General features: G+C 46.8%; 2 long non-coding RNA genes across 2 annotated transcripts in view; both read left to right on the forward strand.

The window, feature by feature from the left end:
• The first annotated feature begins 336 nt into the window (after positions 1-336).
• LOC144365625 (uncharacterized) lies at positions 337-7,137 on the forward strand. The gene is made up of 2 exons (XR_013424294.1): positions 337-4,946; positions 5,049-7,137. It is a non-coding gene; the product is annotated as an uncharacterized LOC144365625 (long non-coding RNA).
• A 244-nt stretch (positions 7,138-7,381) lies between these two features.
• LOC110598801 (uncharacterized) overlaps positions 7,382-25,048 on the forward strand; it is a 28,941-nt gene continuing 11,274 nt past the window's right edge. Inside the window, exons 1-2 of the long non-coding RNA XR_005725831.2 lie at positions 7,382-15,279; positions 16,219-16,372. This is a non-coding gene — a long non-coding RNA (uncharacterized LOC110598801). The remainder of the gene's footprint in view (positions 15,280-16,218; positions 16,373-25,048) is intronic.

Here is a 25,048-nt window from a genome sequence, read left to right on the forward strand (position 1 = left end):
TTCTATTTCTTGGCTATTAAGAATGATGCCAAAACGAACATTCATGCCCAGGTTTTTGCATGAACATATGTTTTCATTTCTCTTGGGTGATACACCTTGGAAGAGATTGTTGGTTCATAGGTAACTAACTCTATGGTTAACTTTTTGAGGAACTTCCAGACTGTATCCAAAGTAACTATACCTTGAGCATTCCCTGGAGCAGTATATGATGGTTCCAACTGTCTACATGCTTGCCAACACGTATCGTTATCTGACTTTTGATTTAATCGTTCTACTGTGTATGTATGACATTATAGCCCAGTGCAATTTTGATTTGCCTGTTAAGCATCTTTTCATGCACTTACTGGCTACTCGTATATCTGCTTTGGAAAGATGTCTATTCAGATCCATTGCCTTTTCAAAAATTGCTTTTTGTTTAAATGATTTAAATGGGATACTTTTTGATTATATTCTTCCATGTGTCCATCTGTTTTGTTTAGTCAGTTACTAAAACCTTTCCAGGTGTGTCTATCTACCAGCTCCACCAGAGTTTTTACAGTAAAATGGGGGAAAACTCAAAAAGCAGGGACTGTTCTTTTCTACCTTTGCTAGGAATGGCCTTCCTCCCTGTGTTGGTAGGTCAACATTTTTTCACCAGTCAAGAGTTATCCCAAGCCTGTCTCCCCTCTTGGAAACTTCTTCAGTCAGCAAGTATTTATTTATTGAGCACTTACTATGTACCAGTTCTGGAGCCAGGAGCTGCGACTCAAATGTCAGATAAAGTCTTTGTATACTCAAGGGTTGCAATATAGCAGGGACGATAGACAGGAACAAATAAGTACAAATTTGAGGTAGTCGAGGTGGCCAAGGTGTGTTAAGGGGATAGAACAGAAGGTCAATAACTGTGTGATGAATGCCTCAAGCAGACCTTGCTTTTCCAACAAGCCAGGTGTTATGGTTTAGATATCAGATGTCCCCCAAAAGCTCATTTGTGAGATACTTTAAGAAAAGGAGGTCTGTTGAGGAAAGTTGCAGGAATCAAGCAGAGACAAACCAAGAGAGAGGCCCTATGGGCTGCAACCAGCCAAGCCACAGGGCGGAGCTACACAAGCCCTTTGGAGAAAATATCATGATGTGATGTGCCCCAGGTGCTGGATGTGGAGCCACAGGACTTGTGTGCCTAGATGGATTTCCTTAGGCCCTATTCCTTATTTCTCTGCCCTATTTCTCCCTGGTGGGATGGAAGTGTTTACTCTGTGCCTTATATGGTGGACATAGGTAACATGCTTTTGGTTTTTACAGGGGCTCGTGCTGAGAGTTCACCTTGAGTCTCAGAGGAGACTTTGGACTTGGACTTTTGGGCCATGCTAAAACTGTTAAGATTATGGGGACTCTTAAAAATGGGTTAAATAGAGTTTGCATTATGAGATGGGCGTGAGTTTTGGGGGCCAGGGGTGAAATGTTATGGTTTGGATATGAGGTGTCCCCCAAAGAAGGTTTAGAGGTGCAATGATTGAGTTATGAGAGTTTTAACCTAAGTAGTGCATTAATCCTCTGATAGGGATTGGTAACTGTAGTGGGTAACTGTGGGCAGGAAGGGTGTGACGGAGGGTCCCTGGGGGTGCCTTGGGGGTCTATATTTTTGTCCTTGGTGTGCAGAGCTTAGTCTCTCTCTCTCTCTGCTTCCTGGTACCACGCCCCAGTGTCTTTCCTCTACCACACCCTCTGCCATGATGTTCTGCTTCACCTCAGGCACAGAGCAATGGAACTGGCCGCCTATGGACTGAGACCTCTGAAACTGGGAGCCCCAAAGAAACTTTTCCACCTTCAAAATTGTTCTTGTCAGGTCTTTTGGTCACAGCAGTGAAAAAGCTGACTAAAACACAGGAATAGACCACAGCCAGGATGAGTTAGGGACAGAGTTTGACACACACGTGCGTGCACACACACACATATACACACACATAAGGTTCTCTCTCATACCACTTACACTTAAAGGAAATGCAACAGACTATTTTCAAGGATATGATTTAGTTTTCTATGCTATGAGATACATTGCCACAGATGACACCTATTTCTTGTCTCATTTGGGGTAGGCATGGTTTAGCTGGGCCTATTGAAATAAGTCATTGTGGGCTTGTTTCTGACTTTAGGGAACACCCAGGCCCTCTTTTGAAAAGCTTTCCTCGGGGGCTGGGGATGTGGCTCAAGAGGTAGCGCGCTCGCCTGGCATGCGTGCGGCCCGGGTTCGATCCTCAGCACCACATACCAACAAAGATGTTGTGTCCACCGAGAACTAAAAAATAAATATTAAAAAAAAAAGTTAAAAAAAAATAAAGAAAAAAAGAAAAAAATAAAAAAAAAAAGAAAAGCTTTCCTCATTATGTCAGGCTTACCCTTTTGAGCAACTCAAAGTCACCTGCTCAGGGACTTTAATTATGTCTGCAAAAATCTTTTCACCTTTACCATATAAGGTAACAACCTCAGGAACAATGTTCTATAACCCTTGCCAGAGTCTAGAGGTAAAAAGCAAGTCACAGGTCTCACCCACCCCCCAGGGATGGGATCACACAGGAACATGGATTGTTGGGGACAATCTTGGGTTTCTGCCTCTCATAGTGCTTGTCGAATCAATGCCATTTTTGTCCTTAGGTTCTCTCCCAGTAAAATTGGGCTAAACAGGAAGATTTCTAAATTCTTCTTCTTTTTTAAAATTTAAGCTGGATGATAATGACAATGGCAATACTAATATAATACTAATAATGTTAATTAAAGAAACATACTGATCTCTCTGTAACATTGCCCATTATACATCAGATAATCCAATGAAGCATTTTCAATAATTGTCTCATCTAATCCTCATGACAATCCAAGAGGTAGGATTGTTCTTATTCTAAATTCCTTTGGAAAATGAGGAAATTTTCTAAGTTTGTACTTTCTAATAGGATAGCTGTTAGGCACATTTGACTATTTGAATTAAAATGAATTAAAATTAAATAATTTGAGTTCCTGAGTCAAGCAGAAAGTGGTGTGAAGCAACATGATTATAGAGGCCAAGTGACATGTCCAGGATTACACAGGGGTCATCCATGATTCCTAGGCTCTGAGTTCTTGGACCAGTACTGAATCTCCTGCGTGAACCCAACTGGCAAGGAAGAAAGACCTGGAGAGGGGAAGAAATGTGGTGACTTTACTTTCCTAATTCTCAAGTTCTGTAGTGTTTCAAAGAAGTCAGAGGAGGCCACCAGCAAAGGAACCCAACTCTGTAGACTCCTAACACTATCACGTTAGCACTGGGCTTCACTTCGGGTTGCCTGGGACACAAAGAAGAGTATGTCTCCTGATGGCAGAGATCTCTGGTTTTCCACGGGAGACACCCATAGTCAGTAGAATGTGACAAAAGCGTGATGTCTTAAGAAAGATGCAGGCCACTGGCCTTGAGGCCGTAAGGTCCACACGCAGGGGCACCCCTACAATACACACACTTTGATCAATGTTCTGTTTCTCTGGTCATATGAGCACCCCACCCCCGCCCCCAGGTCTCTCCGACTGTCCTAGATAGTATAATCCACTCCGGGAAAGAACATCCAGAGTCATATTGCAGGACTGGGCTTTGACATTGGCTGACATCTGGTCAACCTCTCAATAACAGAGTCGCACAGGCCGGCGGTGCCCGAGAAGCTGACAGCCTTGGTGAAAAATTGGGTTTTCCACTTCTGACTTCCAGGGGTTATTCAAAGTGTGAGGGAAGTGAGGGAGGTGGGGGAGAGGCATTCAAGAAAATTGATGAGGAGCGTCTGGGCCAGTGCCTTTTGGAATCTGCTCCTGTCCTGAGGTTGGCCCAGCCCGTCCCAGCTCACCCTGGTGCCTTTGAAGTGCGTTACCTGGATGGTGAGCTAAGCCAGCTTGGCAGGACAGGGAGAGAAGCTGTGTGGTCTGGCAAAGAGCAAAGCGGAGGGCAGAGGGACAGAGTTTAATCTGGGCTGACTCACTGTGCCCCTCACGCCAGGCATTTCACCATTCGGTGCAGCTGGAAAATGAGAAAAAGACCCAAGTCAGGTCTCACTGAGAAATCCAGATGTTCTTCACAAGGATAAACAAGACAGTCTCCTTTCTCTCTCTGGTCTCTATTTCTGCGTGTGTTTGTGGGTCTCTAGGAGTGTGTGTGTGTGTGTGTGTGTGCACACTCACACCCGTTTCAGCTTTGAATATCTCTCTTCTTCCTTTTCTTGCGTATTCTCTCCAGGGCTTGATTTTGGTCTGTCACGGTCACAGTCCTCAGGTATAACTGGGCAGAGCCCAGAGTACTCCTGCCATCTGTTTCACTATTCCTGTCTTTAATTTTTGTTCTAGTTCAAGTGGAACTCAAGTTTCTGCTGGGTCTTCTCAGCAGCGTGCCTGGGCAGGACTCCGCCCTTTTCCCCTTGACAATAGAAATGTTGGGGAGTTGGGGATAGAAAATGCTCTGGACCTGCTAAAGCCTTTGCTGGGCTCTGCTTCTATCTGTTGCTGGAGCAACAGCAGGATTTTTTTTTTTTAATAGGCACTTCCGGTACAAGAACAAAGAACAACAACAAAATCACTCCTTTAAAGTGGGTATTTTTCTGTGGCCTTGGATTCCACTTTTCTCCCCTGCCCCCACTCTCCCCCAGGGTTCTCAGAGGCCAGACTTCTCCCACCTTCCTGCCATTGCTGTCTTCTTATTTCCTCAAAGAAAAAATCCACTTTCCTCCCTTCATCCTTCCTCTCCCTTCCTATTCTTTTTTTCTGGGGTGGGGAGTAGGGTGATATCAGGAATTGAACCCAGGGGAACTTAATCACTGAGCCATATCCCAGGCCTTTTTTTTTTGTATTTTATTTAGAGATGGGGTCTCAGTGAATTGCTTGGGACCTTGCTAAGTTGCTGGGGCTGGCTTTGAACTCGTGATCCTCCTGCCTCTCAGCCTCCTGAGCTGCTGGGATTATAGGTATGTGCCATCAGCCCAGCGCCTTCCTATTCCTTCTTGTTCAGGGGGCTTTGGAGAGTAGATTGCCCTTTAATGCTGAGTTTCATTTGACTCTACTTGCAGAGGAAGGACCTTGTTTGGTGGCTGACTCGACCTGAAAACGTACTGGATAAGAGTCATTCAATCTGAGTGGGACCAGATGCCTCTACCAAGTGGCTGAGAGACCACAGTCATTTACTATCTTGAGCTTCAGCTTTCCTTATCTGTACAATGGAAATATCAGCCGACTGTGTAAGACTGGAGGGAATACGGAACAGGATTATATATAACAGAGTCTTCACATAGTGCCCAATAAGCCATATGAGCTTCTGACTTGGAGTCTAAATTCTTCGTCTTCATCATGGACAGTGGAGAGTTCCCTCTTCTAAAGGTGACCTTGCTTCTCCTCTTCGTTCCTGTTTCCCTTCTGTTTCAGGCATTGCTGTTCTGCCTCTGTTCCTGGGTAGTGAGGGTCAGTGCTTGGAGCCTTTTCAGATCCTGTGAGGGTCCATCCCCAGGTGAGGCTGGGCCAATTAGATTTCCTCTTTCATAAGTATGAATGGAAGGTCCAAAAAAAAAAAAAAAAAAAAAAAAAGGCACCCGCTGGGACACTTGTGGGAGCTGAGAAGTCTTAGGCTGGGATATTGTGATCAGGACAAGATGAACAAATTTTTAGTAGCAAGCGTGGAGGATGGAGCCCATGGGTTAAAGATGGGTGAGAGTGGCCCTGGATCACAGAGGCTTTGGCTTTCTGTCCCAGGAACCCATACAGTCCTACTCCACGCCATTCCTGTTACTCTTTCCAACACCTCTCTCTCCCCTTGAGCCCGTCGGAGAGGTTTCCTCTACATCCACAGACATCTTCACAGACTTGCTGATTCTGAGTGGTACTTGGCCGTCACCCAGGCCTCTTTTTAACCCACACAGAGAGCCCTGGGACTGTGTCTCTTCATGTAATGTCCACTCTGAAGGACAGGAGTTCCTGACACAGGTGCATTCTTCTGTCTGTTTTTAGGCCAGGCACTTTTCACTCTTCGGAAGTTCCTGCAGTACTCTTGCTTTATTTTATTCTTCTGTTTTTCTTTATTTTCCTCAGGGACCCTTGGAATTCCATCACTTTTCTCTAATTTGGTTGGGTTCTAGGAGACCAGACCAGAGACCTTTTTTTGCCGATCCTGAAGACTCTGGTTTTCAAGAGAGAGTCCCCAGAGACCTCCAAGATCCCATCTGGAAGCCCTAAGCCTGAGCTTGCTCTCACGAGACGACTGGTGTCAGGTCTCCGCTCTGCCCCTTTGAGGACTCCCCTGATGTTTGCAGACACCCCGCTGGTTAAGTGAACCCCATCTAACCTGGAGCGAGAAGGCTGGCTGGGTGAGTCTCCGGCCAGCGAGCCTGAGACGCGGAGGGAGAGTGCTCCTTCCCTCACCTTCCCAGGCTGACTGCCAAGCTGCCAGAGAGAGCCGGGCTCTGAGTGGAGCTCATTCCAGAGTGAGTCAGAACATGAGGGAGTCTTGTTTACACGTGCCCAGCAAGAGAAAAGCCCCACGGGAGATGCTTCCAGGGACCCTCGCAAGCCCTTGGGAGATCTTTTTTCCTCTTTACTAGGAGAGAGAGCTCACCGACTTGGAGGGTGCGCAGCTGTCCATGCTGTGTGCAGGGAAAGGGCGTGGGAATATCCTGGGATGCCCCATGACATGGCCAGTCTCTGTGCCCAGAGTGCAGGGTTGGGAGCCATTCTCAACAGGCACAAAACCACTCCTCCCATCTGTTAGCCACAGATCTACTAAGACAGCACCACCTCCGCCCAGGCCATCTCTGTGATGTTACCTTAGAAACCAGAAAGAGCAATCTAAGCCACTTTGATTTTTTTTTCTAGCACCTGGGAATTAAACTTTTTTATATGAGCCAATACTTTCATCCTGTCCTTACTCAAACATCCTCTCCCAGGGCTGCAGTAGAGGAAGAATTTAGAAGGAGTGATATAATAACCTTCTGGAATGCCAAAGGTCTTTGACATTTTGAGAATCTGAGCACCCCTTTCCCTTTGTCCTTTGAGTCACAGACCACATTCCTGAGTGGGTTGAGGAGCCAGGCAGATGCAGAATGGCCTGGAAAAAAGTCTGCTATTCCTTAGATCCTCAGCCCTGGATAATGTCAGATGGTTATATGAAAATAGGGAAAATTCACAATGGGTCAAGGGTCATGTTCATGGGGGAATATCTACATGGGCTTGGGTCAGGATACCTCTGTTGGGGACCTAGAAGTAGATGTTTATGGCTAGAAAGCCAGATAAAATCTAGAATGTCCAGTTAAATTTGGGTTTCAGATAAATAGCAAGTTTTAGTGTATATATATATATATATATACACACACACACACACACACACACACACACATATATATATATATATCATTCAATATTTGAGAAATATATATTAAAAAGTATTTGTTGTTTACCTAAAATGCAAAACTGAATGTTCTATATTTTCTTTGTTGATTCTGGTGACTCCATCAGGGCGGGCACACTCTCTGGCATCTTCAGTCCCTGCAGATGTTGTAGGCACACATTTATTTGTATGTAGGAAGCCGGGCACCTAGACAAATAGGGTGTATGTCAGTGTGGAATTGTATCTTAAGAGGAAGCAATATTTGGGCCAGGTCATTTCAGTGTTTTTATTTTAATTTTTTTGTTTTTGAATGATTCCACAATGATTAACTTTCTGTTTCCAAACATTGCTCAAGTCCTTTGGAGATTGTTGGAGAATTCCAAAGGCCCTCCCAAAACTTGACCAGCTGATCTTCTTAATTAAATTTCCCACTAGGTCATTTGGAAGAATAAGCTAGCAGGGAGGGATTCTTAGACTCGTCTGTAGATCTTTCCCCCTTTCCTTATGCCATTATTTAGAACTACTCTCATCACACTCCTCTTCTTTCTCTTTGATGAGCCTCTGAGAAGATAAAGCGTGAGATAGAAGCTGAGGGAGCTTAGGTGTGGTTGGAGAAAAACAAATCAGATCTTAGCAGTTCCCGCCCATGAGAATGGGTGTCTAGCGAGGGCTCTGTGGATGCGGAGAGCAGAGGCTCTGGGCTCCGGGTCTGGGGAAACTGGTGGCCATTGGTCAGATCTCGGCAGGTCTAGGGATGACTTTGGACTGTGCACCGGGTATGGGGAGCATGGCCTGGTTGCCCCGGGCTACCGGGAGCCAGGAAAAAGGGCCAGTTATGACTGCAAGGCTGCAGGAACATCTCAAAGGTTGCACAGAGCTCTGCGGCTGCCTGTGAACAGTAGTGTCTGGATCCTTCTGTTGTAGATGGATTTGCCAGTGTTGGATCCTAGCTGTCAGAGGACCTGACCAGGATGAAGTCGTGTGAAGACTGGGGTGGAGAGGAAACAGCTGGTTACAGGTTTCCAGCTCTGGCAAGTTCTCCCTGTTTGCATGGCTGGACTCGTACCATGGAATCAAGTGTTCCTGAGTCGCTCTGGCAAGCGTCTCCTCCTCTGTTTCTTGGCTGCCTTGTCTGGGGACATGCATTCCACCTCAGTGAGGGGCCATGTGGGTCCACCAGCATCTTATTCTCCAGACCCACACAGCACACCTGGTTCCAGATCCCAAAAAGCTTGGATTTGGTCAAGCTGGAGACTTCAAGTGGAATCCTGTTGGTTTCCCTGTGTGTCCAATTTACTGACCCACCCAGGTCCCTGCTAATTCTCTGTTGACCCTGCCAGGGCATCCCTTTCTCTTTACCACCCCTCTAGCTCCCATTTAGCTAAAGTCTGCAGACATAGTGGTATATGCTTTTGGCCTCACTTTTCTCATCTATAAAGTGGGTGGCACCTCATCCATCCCTCAGCCCCCCACGGTGACGTCCCTTCCTTAAGCCTATGCTGATGTCAATTACAGTTAAGGATCTTGGGGGGGATGTTCTTGATACGAGAACCTTGACATAGAAGCTTTGAGAGTGTCATGAGCTGACGACACCAAATTATTATAGTGTATGATATGGGGTTGTTGGGGTAAAGAATGCTCTTAAGTGTCTTTGTGAATCAGTGAGCACATTGTACAGTGCGAGGTGAGGACAGCAGGAGGGGGACAAGTCTAAGCCACTTGTTCGCTTGTTTCTCAAGGGAATCCATGGACGGGCCATGGTGTTGGGTCAGGAGGCAGAGTCCATGCTGTGGCTCCAGGAAGCAGGTGGTTCTGTTCCCGCCGCTGACCCACACCCACCCTGAGCACACTGCCAGGAACCAAACAAGGGGGGAGAAAAGGAAAGGGAACCGAGGGGAGGAAGGGAGGAGGAGAGAAGGAGGGTGAAGACCAAATGGCACTGTCATGTGGAGTTGGGAGCCTTCTTTCAACTCTCCCTTATAATTAGCCGGTGCAGCTGCAGGGGAGGAGCTTTGGGTGAGTTGCGACCTGCTGGGCTCCACTCCTCAGGACGCTCTGGACTGGCTCCGTGTTTGGGGGAAAGCTTCGGTCAATGGCTCCTCCTCCCCCTCTGTCTTCTTGCTCTAATTCCCTGCCTGGGAAGGGCTTGGGAAAGGTTGACAAGTTTTTTGGTGTCCTTAGCCAAGAAGGCCTTTCCCCCAGGGCTGACCTGGGGGTGCTGGGGAGGGGTTTTAGCAGATTTCTCTCCAGCTCCTCAAAGGAAGGAGGAGCAATGGAGAAGGCTCTGAAGGAGGGCGGGGGACAGGGTCCTGCAGGAGCTAGAGGAGTCTGGATGGATCCTATCAAGGCAGGGAGCCTCTTGGGATTCCACAGATGCCCATGTGGGCATCTGCTACCTCTTAGCCTCCCCGAGTCCGTGGTTAGCTAGGGGGCAATTTCTGGCACTGTGGGTCCCTCAGGCTGTGCCAGCATGCCCTGGTGGGAAAATCAGGGCTTCTGTGTGGTTTGGATTGAGGTGTCCCCCCAAACTTCACTTGTGAGACAATGTAAGAAGGTTCAGAGGAGACATGATTGGGTTGTGAGAGTCTGAACCCAATCAGTGATTAATCCCCTGTCAGGGCTTAACTGAGTGGTAACTGGGGTGGTGGGGTGTGGCTGGAGGAGGTGGGAATTGGGGTGTGGCTTTGGGCATATATTTGTATCTGTTGAGTGGAGTCTGTCTGTCTCTCTGCTTCTGATCATCATGTGAGCCTCTTCCCTCTGCTGCTTCCCTCCGCCATGATGTCCTGCCTCATCTTGAGCCCTGAGAAGTGGCGCCTGCTGTCTATGGATTGAAACCTCTGAAACTGTGAGCCCTCCAATAAACTTTTCCTCCTCCACAATTGTTCTGGTCGGGTCCTTTAGTCACAGCAGCAAAAAAAAAAAAAAAACTGACTAAAACCTTTCCAAAGTCGGATGCCTAGATATGAATCTTGATTCTTACCATCTGCAGCAAGCTACTTCATTTCTCTGGGCCTCAGTTTACTTACCAGGAAATGGGTATAATAGTACTAGTCCCTTCTTAAGGGGGCAGCTCAGCCCAGCCCCTAACACAGGCGCTTAGATAGAAGCTTCTGTTTCTTTGCTATCCTGGGAGATCATGGGGGTTTTATTTGTGGACAGGACACATCTGCCTTCTTGCCCCACTCAGCTGGGTTGCAAGGAGGGTCAATGAGAGCCTCTGCCAGGGAGAAGTCAGTGTGGCTCCTCAAGATGGAGGCACTGCCTTTGCACCAGACCAGAGGGGGGCCCTGGCAAGGCTGCCTGAAGGTGTCTGTGCACAAAACAGAGGATCCTGTAGGTATTCTGGCTGGCACTGCTCATGGCTCAGTATTTACTTTTTTCTATTAGCCATGTCTGGTATGGAGCAAGAATTTAGCACCTTGGCCATCTCTCTGAGCAGGGCCAACCAGGTGAGCAACAAAAGTTGAGGGAACAGAACGACCCTCCAGTATCATTCAGTTTCTGGGGAGCTTCTCCCTACAGGTGAGCCTGGCCAACGTACCTTTCTTTTATGGAATCTACCAAGTGCCAGGCTCACTGCATGAAAAATCTCTCAACTTCATGACATCTCTGTAAGTAAGGGGGATCATTCTGGTTTCATGGATGATCAGCGGATACTTAGTAAATTTAAACTATAAGATCAGACAGATTGTAAGTGCATCCATTAGATTTGGAATAAAGAACTGCATAATTCCAAAGCTTGGGTTCTCTATACTAATAAGAGTAACTGCTACTAATGGAGCCATTACTATGTGGATTATTTTATCGAAATCCTTTTTTTGTTCTTTCTTTTTTTTTTGGTACTGAAGATTTAACCAGGGGCACTTTTACCATAGAACTACAGCCCTAGACCAGACCCCCGTCCTTTTTTTCTTTTCTTTTTTTGAGACAGGGTCTCACTAAGTTGCTTAGGGCCTTGCTGAGGCTGACTTTGAGTTTGTCATCCTCCTGTCTCAGCTCCTGGAGCTGCTGGGATTACAGGCATGCGCCACCACACCCAGCTATTTTACTGAAATCTTAACACCAACCAAGAACAGTTGCTCTCTCTCTTTCTTTCCTTTCCATCCTTCCTTTCTTTCCTTCCTTCCTTTCTTTTTTCTATCTTTTGTGGTACTGGAGATGGACTCCAAGGCTCATGCATGCCAGGCAAGTGTTCTACTACTGAGCTCCATATCCTCAGCCATAGCTGCTGTCTTACACATGGTGACTTTGGGGTGTGGAAAAGGAATGACCAGACTTTGATTGTCTTCTTTAGATCCACATAGTGCTCTCAGGTTGACCATGGGGTTGAAGTCTGTCTTGCTGCAGAAATAATTCTTTGCTTACCTATTAGAGTACCCATAATCTTAGGACTCTCCAGCCTGGCCTCGATGCCCTGTCGGAACTGCCTGTGTCCTGCACTTGACCATAAACTCACAAGGAGCTGACAATGTCTTATTATCAAGTGTCTACACTGTCTCATAGACATTAAGTACTTCATAAATGCTTCTAAATGAACTTGCTTACCATAATAACAGCTGCCATGTGCTAATGGCTTACTGTTTTGTTGTATGGAATATCCTGCATGCATCCACCTATGTGATCCCCAAATGTCTCATTTGACAGACAGAGGAACTGAGGCCAGTGGAGGTAAAACAGATTTTCTCAGTGTCACAAAGCAGCAAGTGGGACAGAGGAACACAAGCTGTCTTTCCCCCTCCTCTTCACCTCCTCAAGGTTTTTAGAGGTGGCATTTCCTGGAGCCTTTCCGTGTCCTTTTTCAGAGGGGAGAAAACAGTCTGCAGATTGCTCCCCTTGTCAATGTCAAGTCCATGGCCTGGCCAGTCGGCTGCAAAGCCACTGTCTTGCCCTTTGCTTTCTACCTCATTTGCATTTGGGTCCCAAATCCATTCCTTCCCTCACCTCCAGCACCTAGAGAGTTAGGGCTCACCCCGACTTGCAAGAGGGTGGCGGGTGGTCCTTAGAGGTTCAGCAACGTGCACCTTTTCCTCCTGCTCCTCCTTTGTCCTTTCTCTCCCCAGCCTCCTCCTTAAGCCCCAGGTGTCAGTTAGGCACTCTCAAAGGATTGAGTTAGTTTCCTCTTGCTGCCATAACAAATTAGTGCAAACAGTGGATTAAAAGAGAACAAGTTTATTCTTTTATTCTGGAGGCCAGAAGTGATCCCCAAACCAAGGTGTTGACAGGGATGGTTCTTGCTGGAGGCTCCCAGGGAGAATCTGTTCCTTGCTTCTTTTGGTTTCAAGCTGTTGGCTACCTGGGTTTCTTGGCTCCTGGCCGTGCCACTCCGTCCGCTGCTCTTGCTCTCACATTGCTCTCTCCTGGCTCTGCCTTTACTGCCTGCCTCTTAAAGGACCCTGTGATGACATGATTGGGCTCATCTGGATAATGTCCCCATCCCAAGTCCTAGGTTTATATCTGCATGTCCCTCTTGCCATCAAGGTGACGTGCTTACATATTGCAGGGATGAGGCCCGGATACCTTGAGTGCAGGGCATTGTTCCGTTGACCACCCGAATGTTGAACTGTGCCCCACCTCCTCGTCCGTCCATTATACCAATAAGCAAAGCCGCCTTTGTTTCACCAGGCTCCGTACCTGAGAACTGGACCAAGCACCCTGTACTCGCCACTTGGCTGACTTCTTAAAAAACCCGTCTGCCGCATTGGCACTGTTATTTGGCACCTGTTTTATCTAAAAGAAGGTCACACAGGGAGTGGTCAAGGACTTGAATTGGAACCCAGGTCTATTTGGTTCCAAGATCTTTCTATTCAACATCACTCTTCCCTCGCCATGCTAGCCAGTCTCCAAGATGGCCCCCAGTGCGGCCTGATCACCCTCTTACCTAGACCTCTCCCGGAGGATCCGAGTTGGTCAGAATACCATGAAGTGATGGCGAGTGACTTCTGAGGTTGGGTCCACAGAGTCACTGTAGCATTTGCTTTAGTCTCTCTCGGACACTCACAGTGGAGATTAGGTACCTGTGTCCTCGTGTGTCACAAGTCCCACCAAGCAAGACTTTGGAGAAATTTATGTGGTGAGGAGCTGAGGCCTCTCACCAACAACCAGCCTCAGTTTGCCATCCATGTGGGGAAGCTGCTGTGGAACTGAATCCCCAGCCCTAGTCAGATCCTCCGAGGACCTCAGCAGCCTCAGCTGACATCTTGACCACAACTTTGCAAGAGACCTGGAGTCCCAGCTACTCACCTAGGCTCCCTCCCCCATTTCTATTCTGCAGAAACTGACATAATAAATGCTCATTTTTTGCTTTTAGCCACTAATTCTTGAAATAATTTGTTGTGTATCCATAGATAACTAATACAAGGTCCAAGTTCTAGAAATCTGGACAGAATATTTGCTCTGAGCTCTGGCTATGAGAAAGAAGAGGCTAGTCAGGCCTGGTCCTCTGAAACACACATCTCATTCCAGTAGGGTGCCTCCGAGCCCTGAAGTGGAGAACCCAACGATTTCAGAGCATTCCCTATTCCCGAGCTGCTTCTCACAGAGGACATTTATTTTTCTTGTTTCCTTCTCTAAAACCATCAATGGATCCTTAAGGCCCATTAGTGACTCTGGGGACCAAACTGCTTTTTCTGCTCTCTCCATGGTCCCTCCAGTCCGACTCCTCCTTGTTCCTCAGACCTTTTAAGCCTCATCAGACCCAGGTGTTCTGTGCTGCTCCTGTGTCTTCTCGGTCATGAGCAGATCCAGACCAACGATCTGCTTGGTATTGGGAACCAGTGATTGCTGCTCCGACATATGGTGTCTCCATTTCACAACAGACCATATTTTTATAGATAAGGAAACTAAAGTTACATGACTTGCCCAAAGTCCCAGGGGAAGTAAGTGATGGAATCAGTCCTTGGGCCCTGCTCAACCCTGTGGCTTTGAGTTCAGTGATTTTCCACTACAGCATGTTGCCGCCGACTCAGGTTTCTACAGAATCTTCCAGTTGATGAAGTCCCTCCTGTTTACGATTTTTATTCAGTCTCACAATAACCTAGAGAGAGGTGGTCATGGGAGACGCCTCCCAAAGGGCACATGGGAATGAACGAGGGTGCAGGCTGTGAGTAGCTCCTCAGAACTGCAAGTACAAAGCCGACAGAGTGGGGAGCCTTGTTTGTATCTTTAGGAGACAGCTAGAAGGCCAGGTAGGAACGGAGTGCAGAGAAGCTGCCAGGCACGGGGGCCATCGTAAAATCCTTGGATTATATCTTGGGCACCTGGGGAGCCTTCAGGATGGGAATGACAGGGTCTGACTTTTGTGTTAAAAGGATAAGTTGATCCCCCAGCTTGACAGCTACAGGCTTCTTTTAGCCTGAGGCTATGCTGGTCTGGCTTAGTAGAGGAGGGGGCGGGGCAGTCAGAAAGGCTGGTCCTGCCTCAGAGGCAGACTGTGCGAACTGTGCCAGGGCAGGCTGGCGGAACCTGCCCGCTCATGCCTCGTCCTGTCGCTGCACCGCAGCCTCAGCCCAAGACTTCAGGGGTGCACAGGAGCATGGAGTTAGCTGACATAGCAACCCCCACCCCAGCACAGAAGCCCACCCCAATGCAGACGCTCACAGCAGCTTTGTCTTGGAGTGAGGGCTGCTAACTTAGGGGCTGGATCTTTGACATCGCGACCACTCTCAAATGATGTATTTTCTCCTTTTTACAAAACCCTTCCTTTCCCCTCCCCTCTTTCTTCTAACTTCTCCAAACTTTTTCTTTATTAATTATACTGTTTCAGTTCCTTTTCTTCCTTCTCTATTCATTCCCCAGAGATTGCATAGACTCTCCTCAAAATCAGAAACAACAACAACAACAACAACAGCAAAATGAACAAGATGAGATCTTTGGCCCAGAGAAAAGATCACACTTGCCTAGCGTCTCAAGACTGTCCGGGAAGCCGGGTAGGGTGATTCTGGAGTCCTGCTGGGACACCTATTGCCTCCCAGTAGGCCCCAGAGAATTGCATGCTGTGAAAAGACCCACACCAGGCCAGCCCAGAGCACTCTGGGAAGGCAGAGGAGGAGGGGAGCTGGCAGGGGACAGGGGGCAGCTCCCAGGAAAGTCTTCACAGAGGGGGGTTATCTGAAAGAGGTTTTGAAAGGTGAGTAGGATTTTGTCAGGAGACGTGGAGGGAAGGAAGGACCCAAGAGGAGATGGCTGGAAAAATCTGTGGCATGTTTGGGTAGAAATTAGTCAATTATCTAAATACCCCAAAGGATGACCTCCAGTGGAAAAATCAGACCCATTTGACCCAATCCTGTAGTTCCTGTTTTGTTTTTAAGTAACTTGCACCTAAATAAACACAATAAATAAAGATAATTTTTCAGGTACTAAATGAGATTAAATATTTATATTATGTTCAGGTCAAAGGGTCAAGAAAACCGAGGAAGGAAAAGAAGGGAAAGGTAGAGGTCAGGAATAGGGAATTTCCTGTTTAGACAGAAGGGCGTCTGGACATTTGGAGGCATTTGATCCCCGAGAAGAAAAGAGCTTGGGAAGCCTGGCTGAAAGTTGGAAAGTGATGTCTCCAGCCTCCTGTTCTCCTTTCCTAGAAATGGTTCATCGTTAAGAGCATAAAGGGATTTGAAGGGAAGAAATTCTGATTCATTATAACAATGCCTGGTGTTTAGACCACACCTTTCTCCCAAGGAGCTCAGATTCCTGCAGGGATAAGATGTCATTAATTCCTCACAACTTGTCCCCAATCCTGTCTCACCCTGGAGACAAAGAAGTGGCCCTGGACACAGCTTCTGTGACTTGAGTGTGCTCCAGGGAATCTTCTGGGCTGTGAGGCATTGACTTCCAGGACTCTTTGTGTTTTTGCTTTGCTTTGATTTCAGGTCCACACAAGAACACGAGACTCTGGTCAGTCCACTTGACAGCAGCAAGGATCTCATTCCAGCCATCTAGGATAAAAGCAGCCTCTACCATTTCTGCATCTCCAGAAAGGAGAACACCATGACCTCCTTTGAAAGTTTACCAGTGCCCAACACAGTGAGTTTTTCTTGACATCTAATGCAAATGTCTTCATTTATCATGGAGCCCGGTTTGTTTTGTGTGCACTTAGAACAAAGAACAGGGTTCTTTCCTGCCACTTCTAGGAGTTCCTGGAACCTTCCCTTAATTTTTTTTTTTTTTTTTTTGTGTGAGGCTGGAGATTGAACACAGGGCCTCATGTGCACTACACAAGTGATCTACCATTGAGCTGCACCCCAACCTTGGTTGGCTTCTGCATCTTGCAAACCAGAAAGCTAGGCTTTTCTAAAGCGGGTGAAGAAATTCTTACATCCCAACTGCCAGAAGAGGAGGAGGTGAATCACAAATCAATAATTCTTGAGCCCAGTGTAGTGGCACACGCCTGTAATACCAGCAGCTTGAAAGGTTAAGACGGGAAGATCCAGAGTTCAAAGCCAGCCTCAGCAAAAGCGAGGCCTCAAGCTACTCAGGGAGACCCTGTCTCTAAATAAAATACAAAATAAGGCTGGGGATGGGCTCAGTGGTTGAATGCCCCTGAGTTCAATCCCCGGTACCAAACAACAACAACAATAAAACAAATCAACAATTCTTTGTTGAGTACTCACTGAGAGCAGAGCCCTGTCCTAGGTGTTGTAGAAATCATATTTAATCATCTCTTGAAGCTGTTTTTGGGAGAAGGTAAAGCAGACATTTGTAAAAAGTAAAATGTCAACTTAATAATCATGAGCAAATCCTTGACAACCCATGAGCAATGCTGTAAGGGAGAGTATAATAATAAGAGTAACGATAGCTAACTTTCATTAAGCACAGACTATGTGCAAGTCCTATTATAGTGCTTTATATTCTTTAACCTACTTCATCCTTTCTCCTTTCTGTGGTAGATACCATCATCCTGTTCTACTGAGGAGGAAATTTGAATCATGGTGATATGAAAAACTTGCCTAAGATCACAGAGTTAGTCAGTGGAATAATTCAGGTTGTGAACCCAGACAATTCAGTACAGAATATGAATGATTAAATTCCATTAGGGAATAGGTAAGTTTTCTCAGAATAGAACACGGAGCTGATTTGGACTTTTGTAAACAGCTGGAGAGTCTGTCTTGGAGCAGATAGAATGGTTTTGTGTACCAAACCCTTTACAACTGGGCCATGTATTTTCTTTCATAGGGAGAAAGATAGAATCTTAACTTGTACGTAGACACGTGTGAATGGTTCCTGGGCTTCGGAAGACCTTTGCATCACTGTGTGTCCCTGGACAAGTCACTTACCCTATGAGCTTTGTTTCCATTTGAAAATTATAGGGTCCTGTCCAGCTCCAAACATTACCATTTTTATGCCTCTTGGCCAAGTCGACACTGTAAGGCACATAAATGGTTCAGCCCACCTCAGGGCTGAGTGTGTTGCATGCCAAGGGGTCAGAAAGTAGGTGCTGATTTGGTCAAGTTGCTAATGAGGCAGGGGTACCCCTAGGTGCTGGAGTGAGTGGACAGGACGAAGTTCATAGAAAACCTATGGTGGAGTGCGGAATGTGTGGAGGAGGTGGCTGAGGTCGCTCCTTCCTTCCCTGTTGCTGTGACTCTAAATGTCAGTTTGTTGCATTGAGAGCTCTCTTACCCATTCTGTGCTCACTGTGATCTCTGAGCTCTGTCCTCCTCTGAATGTTGGCTCTGCTCTCGTGATTGGTTTTTCTCATGGTTGCAAGATGGCAGCCTACTGTAGCCAGCCTGCCTGTTTCTTTGTTTTAATTTTCCACTAACAAATCAAAGTCCTGTGCAGAATCGTCTATATAATGTTTGGGGCTTAATAAGAAAGAAAAAAATTGGGGCTCCTGAAGTTAACAATTATTATGAAGACCTTCAAGAAGACAAAACCAGAGAATCAAATCAATGATAGGGATCTAGTCAATGCAGGGCCTGTGTGGCTGCCAGTCACAGCCATAAAGTTGGCCTGGGTCCTGGGCTTCACTCTCATTAAGCCAACTCGAACCCGCCACTGTGACTCCCAGGGGAAAGCATGGCCCAGCTGAATTAAATTTGGGTTATTGTTCACCCTTGGACCAATTCTTATGGTAAATTGATGGGATTGTCTGATGGGTTTAGACCACCAACTGGAGGCTGTCTTTGGAGTTGGGGATGGGTCACATTTCCCTCCAACTTATAAGTGCTACACAATAAGGAGGAGAAGCAGCCACCTGCCCAGCATAGCTGTGTATCAATGCCTCTGTGCACCGTTGCAGAATGGATGGACTGGATGGTATCTCCCCACCAGAAGAGCATTTGCAGGGGATCCCCATCCTCAGGAGCAGTGCTTCAGTTCCAGCTCCTTCCCTCTTTTCCAGAAGAATCACATTTCCCTCTGTTGAGTGGTGAAGAGCACAGACTTCAGGCAGTGTGGTGTTAGAAAGGAACTTGAACTTGCTTTGGGAAGATTGGGCTTTGCCTCTCCACTGCTCTCCTGACTGGCTGGCTGCATCATTTTGAACCCAGGTCTTTATTTCTCTATCACGGTTTTCTTATCTTGGAAGAAAGACATTGCCTGCCCGACCTATTTCACAGGGCTGAGGTGGCAATTGGATGGGATTGCGTATGTGAAAATGGTTTTCAATCTGGTGGGGACTGAAAAGGACTGCTGTTATTTCTTTTAAAACTTGGGGACATGGTGTCTGTGGGCTGTAACAGTTTGAATGCCTGTTTGCCAGTCTCCTTTAGCTTTTAAATGAGAAACAAAGGAATGGGAAGTGAAAGGAAAGATGAATTGGCCAGGGGAATTTGGGAAGGCCATGAAAAGACTGTTGAGCTTTGAAAATCAGGAGAAGGATGATTGGTATTACAGCTGGAGAGTAGAATTTCTTGTGCAAACAATTGTTTCAAAGGGAAATTATCCTGTTCTTTCCTGACTTGCAAAAATCACTTCTCCGTCTCTCCCTTTGGTTCTCTGCTCCCTTGTCTCTCTGTCCCCCATTATCAGCCCCCTCCTCTTCTCCTCTCTCCTGCAGATAATTTCTAAGCTGTTCTTATTACCTCTCCAATAACTTCTCTGGTGTTTTGGCTTCCTGGGCATCCTGGATAGAACTTCTAGTCGCCAGTCCCTGATAATTAAGGATAAAGAGAATGGAACTAAATACGAGTAGGTTCCCAGAGCTTAGCCCTCTCTTTCCTGCCTCCCTCTCACCTATGAGTTCAGCATCCATCATTCTTGACAGTTGCTTGGGTGGGGATGCCTTCTCCAAATTTGCAAATCCCAGGTGCTCCAACAAGAGGGCAACTTGCCTGCAGCGCAGCAACGTGTCTGGATGTTTATCTTGACGTGCACCTGCAACACTGAACACACATCTGTACATAAATTAGACGTCACCCATTAACCCTGAAACTGGTTATCCCAACAGCTCATTCCCCGGAGCCCCTGCCCTTCTGTCACCACCACACCAAAAAATGAGACGGCGTGACTTCCCACTCCCACATACAAAAGACACACTGATGGATAATTTCTTTGTTCTCCTGAAATGTTTTTTTTTTTTTTGGGGGGGGGTAGATCTATAAAGAATGGTGACAGATGTTATCTGGCTTGTTCTCCTATTTCTAGTCAATGTTCCATTCAAATAACTCCAGGAAGGGGCTCATGAATGATTTTTCTTTAGAAATTGCTGAAGGAGATTCTGTAGCATCCCTGGGCCACCTGTTCCTGGACCTACATTCTGACGGTTTGGTAAAGAAAGCTCCATAATTATAAAGGGCACTCGGATATTGGCCACTCAGGGTCCATTTTCTCTTTTTCCAACATCCTGTCCTGTGCAGAATTCCCCCTGAGTGTAGTCCTGGTCTCAGTTAAGGTGATCTGTAAAAAAGCGAGAAGCGGGTCTGTGCCCTGAGTTACGCCAGCTGTGTTTTCTCTTCCTGGGCTTCGTTGAAACGAGTAAGGGCTTGGAGCGGCTCCTGAGCATGCTGGTTTTCTTCCCTGCTCCACAAATACCCTGACATGCTATGGATCTGGCTTTTCTAAACCTGGCCACCAGTTTTCCCTCTGATCCTGTGAGCCGCCTATCTCAGGCCCAAAGTCATCCCTGTTCACCAAGAGGATTTTGTTTTTGTTTGTGTGATTTGGCTGTTTTCTTTTTAAAATTCTTTTTCTAGTGTTGATTTTTTTTTTTAACTTACTAAAGAACCAAAGAATCTTATGGAACTCTATGATGCTTACACTGTCCTGGTCAAGAACACTCCCACTCACGGCTTCTTCAACCAATGGTCCGTACATTGAAGTTTTAAAAACTCTGACTTGAACCCCACAATCCTTTCTGAATCTGCAGATCCATCAGTCTGACTGGAGTAGGCTTCCCCACCAGTGCTCTACTACCACTAAGCTACAAGCCCAGCTGGAATCAACTGGATACATCCCCTATCCCATGCCCATAGAATTCTTCAACAGATAACTTTTTAGCTTGTAGTAAGTACTAATTGCCTGCTGGGTCTAGAGGATTAACAGCCTTTCCCCAGGGTCTGCGGGCTGGTGGGTGGTGTGGAGAAGAAAACTCTCCATCTCAATTGGATGCTAAGCTTTGTGCCTGAGACCCCTGTCCCTGGCCAATGGGCTGGGGGAGGCTTCTTCCAGGAGATGACATCTGGGAAATACCTAATGGTGCATCCGATTAACCAAGTCAATACGGGTTTGGGGGCTCGTCGGCCACCTCTGGCTCTTGTCACTGTTGACTTGTTTATCTGAAACACCTTCTGGTCCTGCTCGCGTGGGGTCGCCCAGGAGAACCGCGAGCTCGCCTTCCTGCTTACTGCCGCATCCTCAGGAAGAGGCCGGCACATTGTAGACGTAAGGAAGTTCTGCACAGATGTGTTCCAGGTAAGGGTCACTCTAGCAGATGGTCTAGTGGTCCTGCCTCCGCACCCACCGTGCCCTTTACATGGGTCCCAGGGGTGCTCAGAACGCGCTGTGCGTTTCAGACGCGAGGTCTTTGCACACAGGCCTGCAGAACTCTTTCTTCTCGCCTCTGCCTGGCCAGCCTTGCCATCTTTCACAAGAGTCCTGATTAACATCCCCCCTCTTTTAAACATTAAAACATAATACTTGTGCATCTTTGTGGGGAATTGTGTGATAATTTGGTATGTGAACACCACGTGTAATGATCAAGTCAGGGTAAGCACTTCTGTCTCTTCAAATGGTAATCATTTTTATGTCAGGAATTTCATACTACTTTTTTTGTTGTTGTTAGTCTGAAATATGTCATAGATCATTGTAACCAATAGTTACCCTACTATACTACAAAATGCCAGAACTAAATTTCTTCTTAAGAGAAGAATTAAGGACTACTGCTCTCTAGTGACCACTGTTCCACTCTGTTCTTCTACGAGATGGACATTTTGTTTCCACAAGTGAGTGAGAACACATGGTATTGGTTTTTCCTGCGTCTTTCTTATTTCATTAAGATAATGACCTTCAGTTATATCCCTGTTGCTGCCATTGACATGATTGCATTCTTTTTCATGGCTGAATAATGTTTCATTATATGTATGTATAACATTTTCCTTATCCATTCATCCTTTGATGGAGCTCTCAGTTCATTCCAGCTGGGATTGTAGCTTAGTGGTAGAGCACTTGCCTAGCACATTGGAGGTACTGGGTTTAACCCTCAGCACCACACTAAAAAAAATAAATAAAAAAGGTATATAAAAAAAAAGAGAGCAACATATTTTTTAAAAAAAGAACAGTGCTATAATAAACTGAGAGTACAAATGTCTCTTTAGTACAGTGATTTCATCTTTTGAATATATATCCAGCAGTGGGATTGCTGGCTTTTACGGCAGTTCTATTTTTGGTTTTGTGAGGGAAGCTCCGTGTGTTTTCCACAATGGCTGTAGTACTCCACATTCCTCAGTGTCCGTCCGGGAGGACCCCTTTCTCTGCATGCTCAGCAGCATTCGCTATTTTTTGTCTTTCCGACGGTAGTAGTTTTAACTGGAGTAAGATGGTATCACATTGTGTCTTTGATTTGCATTTCTCTGATGATTATTAATATTGATCAGTGTTTCATATACTTGACCATTTCTGTTTCCTTTTGAAGAAGTGTCTATTTGGGTCCCAAGCCCACTTTTAATTTTTGGGTGTGTGTGTGTTCAGTTTTTTGAATTCCTTCTAGGGTCTGGATATTACTCCCTTGCCATGAGCCCCTCTTGTCCACCTGGTTTGATTTTGATCCCCCCCTTCCCAGACCCTGCCAGGCTGAGTCCCCTCCCCACCTCCCCCCAGAGGACTCCCACCAGCCTGCTGTCACCTTGCTTCCTGCCAAGGTTGCCTGACTTAGCTGATACAAACACGCCACGTCCTGTTAAGTTTGGATTTCAGAGAAACAACAATTTTACAGTCTCCCTTATGTACTGTTCAGGACGTAGTTGTCTTACAGACTTATTTCTTGTTTATCTGAAATTCAGATTTAATTGGGAGTCCTGTATTTGATCTGAGAACTCTACTTTCTGCACGGTATGTGAGCTCATGATTTTCCTCTTCTCTCCTTTCACATCAACCACGAAACACCTCTCCTATCTCTGCCGAGGGTGTTCTTCACCTCTGTACCTCAGACCCCCTTTCTGCCCCCCCGAGGAGGTTAGCCTCTGGGTCACTCCAGCTGTGCTGGGTTCACAGGCTGCTCCTTGCAAGCCCCATGCCAGGAGCCCTGGGAGGCACAGCTGGGTGCAGGCTGTTGAGAAGAAAAAGACCCTTTCTTTCGGCTTATCACTGGGGACCGTTTTTCTATCTGCCTCCCCTTTCCATCATCTGCTCCAAATTCTGGAACTTCAGGAATGGGCAACAGCAATTTTGTTGGGTTAAGACTAGGCAAGGGCAAGTTTAAGGAGACGATGGTGACTGTGATTCCTGCCAGCATTACTAACACGACTGGGTGCAGTTTAGGTTTACGGAGTGCTTTTTAGGATAATCTCACTTAATCCCCTAAGAACCTCAGGAGGTGGGTATTATTTTGCCCATTATACAGACGAGGAAAATGAGCCTAGGGAGGTTAATTATTGGTCCCGATCACACAACTGTGGATTACGCGTGAGATGGGACTTGAAGCCAGACAAGCTCAGCAAGAGCTTCTCACGGCTACAGGCTGCCTGCTGTGACAGGGCTGAGGACCTCTGTGGGGGCATCCTGGGGCCATGGTCATGGTGCCCACACCATGGGTTGCATTTTCCTGGCTGTGATCTTATTTTTACCTGCTTTTTCCTGATATCTTACCCCTTGGAATTTTCTATTCATCTTTCCTCATTGATGATCTGCCCAGGGTTTTCCTAAGCCCTGGAAAAAAAGCTTTCAAAATCTCACCTAGAAAAGACCCTGCCAGGCTGGGGTTGGGGCTCAGCGGTAGGGCGCTCTCCTAGCGCGTGCGAGGAGCTGGGTTCGATCCTCAGTGCCACATAGAAATAAATAAATAAATAGAATAAAGGCATGGTGTCCAACTACACCTAAAAAGTAAATATTAAAAAAAAAAGACCCTGCCAAGTTTTCCCCCAACAGCCACCTGCCGCCCCAAGCCTCTTGCAGACTCAGAGCCCTACGAGGGGGACGTACCTTCTGAAGCTCTGGCGTAAAGCTCTGAGCACCCTGTCCCCAGCCCTGACAGCTGTTGGGCAAGTGGGGCCCTCCCCCTAGGTGGGCGTGTTCCTGAGTGAGCCGAGGCCTGGCCTTGCTCTGTGTTCCTGGACCCTTGGCAGCCACCCAGCTCTCAGATGTGAATACACCCACTTTCCCATTTACAGCCTTTGCTCTTTGCCAGGGCGATCACTACCTGGAGCTCAGGTTTGACTCCCACGAAATCCTGTGTACCTTCTCTCTCCCCACCTGCCACTGTACCAGCGAGAGTAATCCTAGGTTCACCGTGTTGTTCGTCTTGGATTAGATTTCAGTGGGAGATTCTCGGGTCTAATTTTCTCATTTCGCAGAGGAGGAAATGGATGCCTAAGGAGAGTTGGAGGTTAATCGCATTCACAGAGTTAGCCATATTTTGTCTTATTTGAAAATATTGCTGCTGAGAGGAATGAATCAAGAATTCTAAAAGCACCGACGATCGTGGGTTTGGGTTATTCTGATGAGAGATGGCAGTCCCTGTGGGTGGGAGAGAGGGCTGAGCTGAATGTCGTGCACGATAAGTCTTGAATGTCCACTAGGTTCAATGTCTTAGAGTAATCCAGGACATCTGTTCTTCATGGGATGGACAGAGAGGCTTAAATATCTCACTAGGGATCTGTTAGTAGATGTGATCTTTGAGGAACCTGTCAGACCCCAAAGTCCTAGATAGGGTCAGAGGGAGGTTAGAGGTTGCCAAGTGGTGACATTGTGGTAGGGTCTGCAGGGGCTGTCCACCTGAAGTCCTGAAGTCCCATCACACCCTGCAATTCTAAAAGCCCATCTAAGCTGGGGCTTCAGCCCAGGCCTAGACGTTTGTTCATATTTGATTCCTGACTAGGGCTTGCCACCTCTTCCCAAACCACGAGGGTCGCTGGAGTCAGCATGGCCGGGCCTCTGCTTCTTCTCACCCCAAAAGCTGTGGTGCTGGGGAACATCTCCAGGGAGGAAGACACTGTGTCCCTGGAGCCCTGTGCTTTGGTGTCACAAGCTTTACACCTTCCTCCTGGGAGACAGTCTTAATTCTTTCCTTCTTTGTAGATCAACTGTGGAAATGAAAACCATATT

This window comes from Ictidomys tridecemlineatus, chromosome 7 (genome assembly GCF_052094955.1).
Source record: "Ictidomys tridecemlineatus isolate mIctTri1 chromosome 7, mIctTri1.hap1, whole genome shotgun sequence".
In the NCBI taxonomy this organism is placed as follows: Eukaryota; Metazoa; Chordata; class Mammalia; order Rodentia; family Sciuridae; genus Ictidomys; species Ictidomys tridecemlineatus.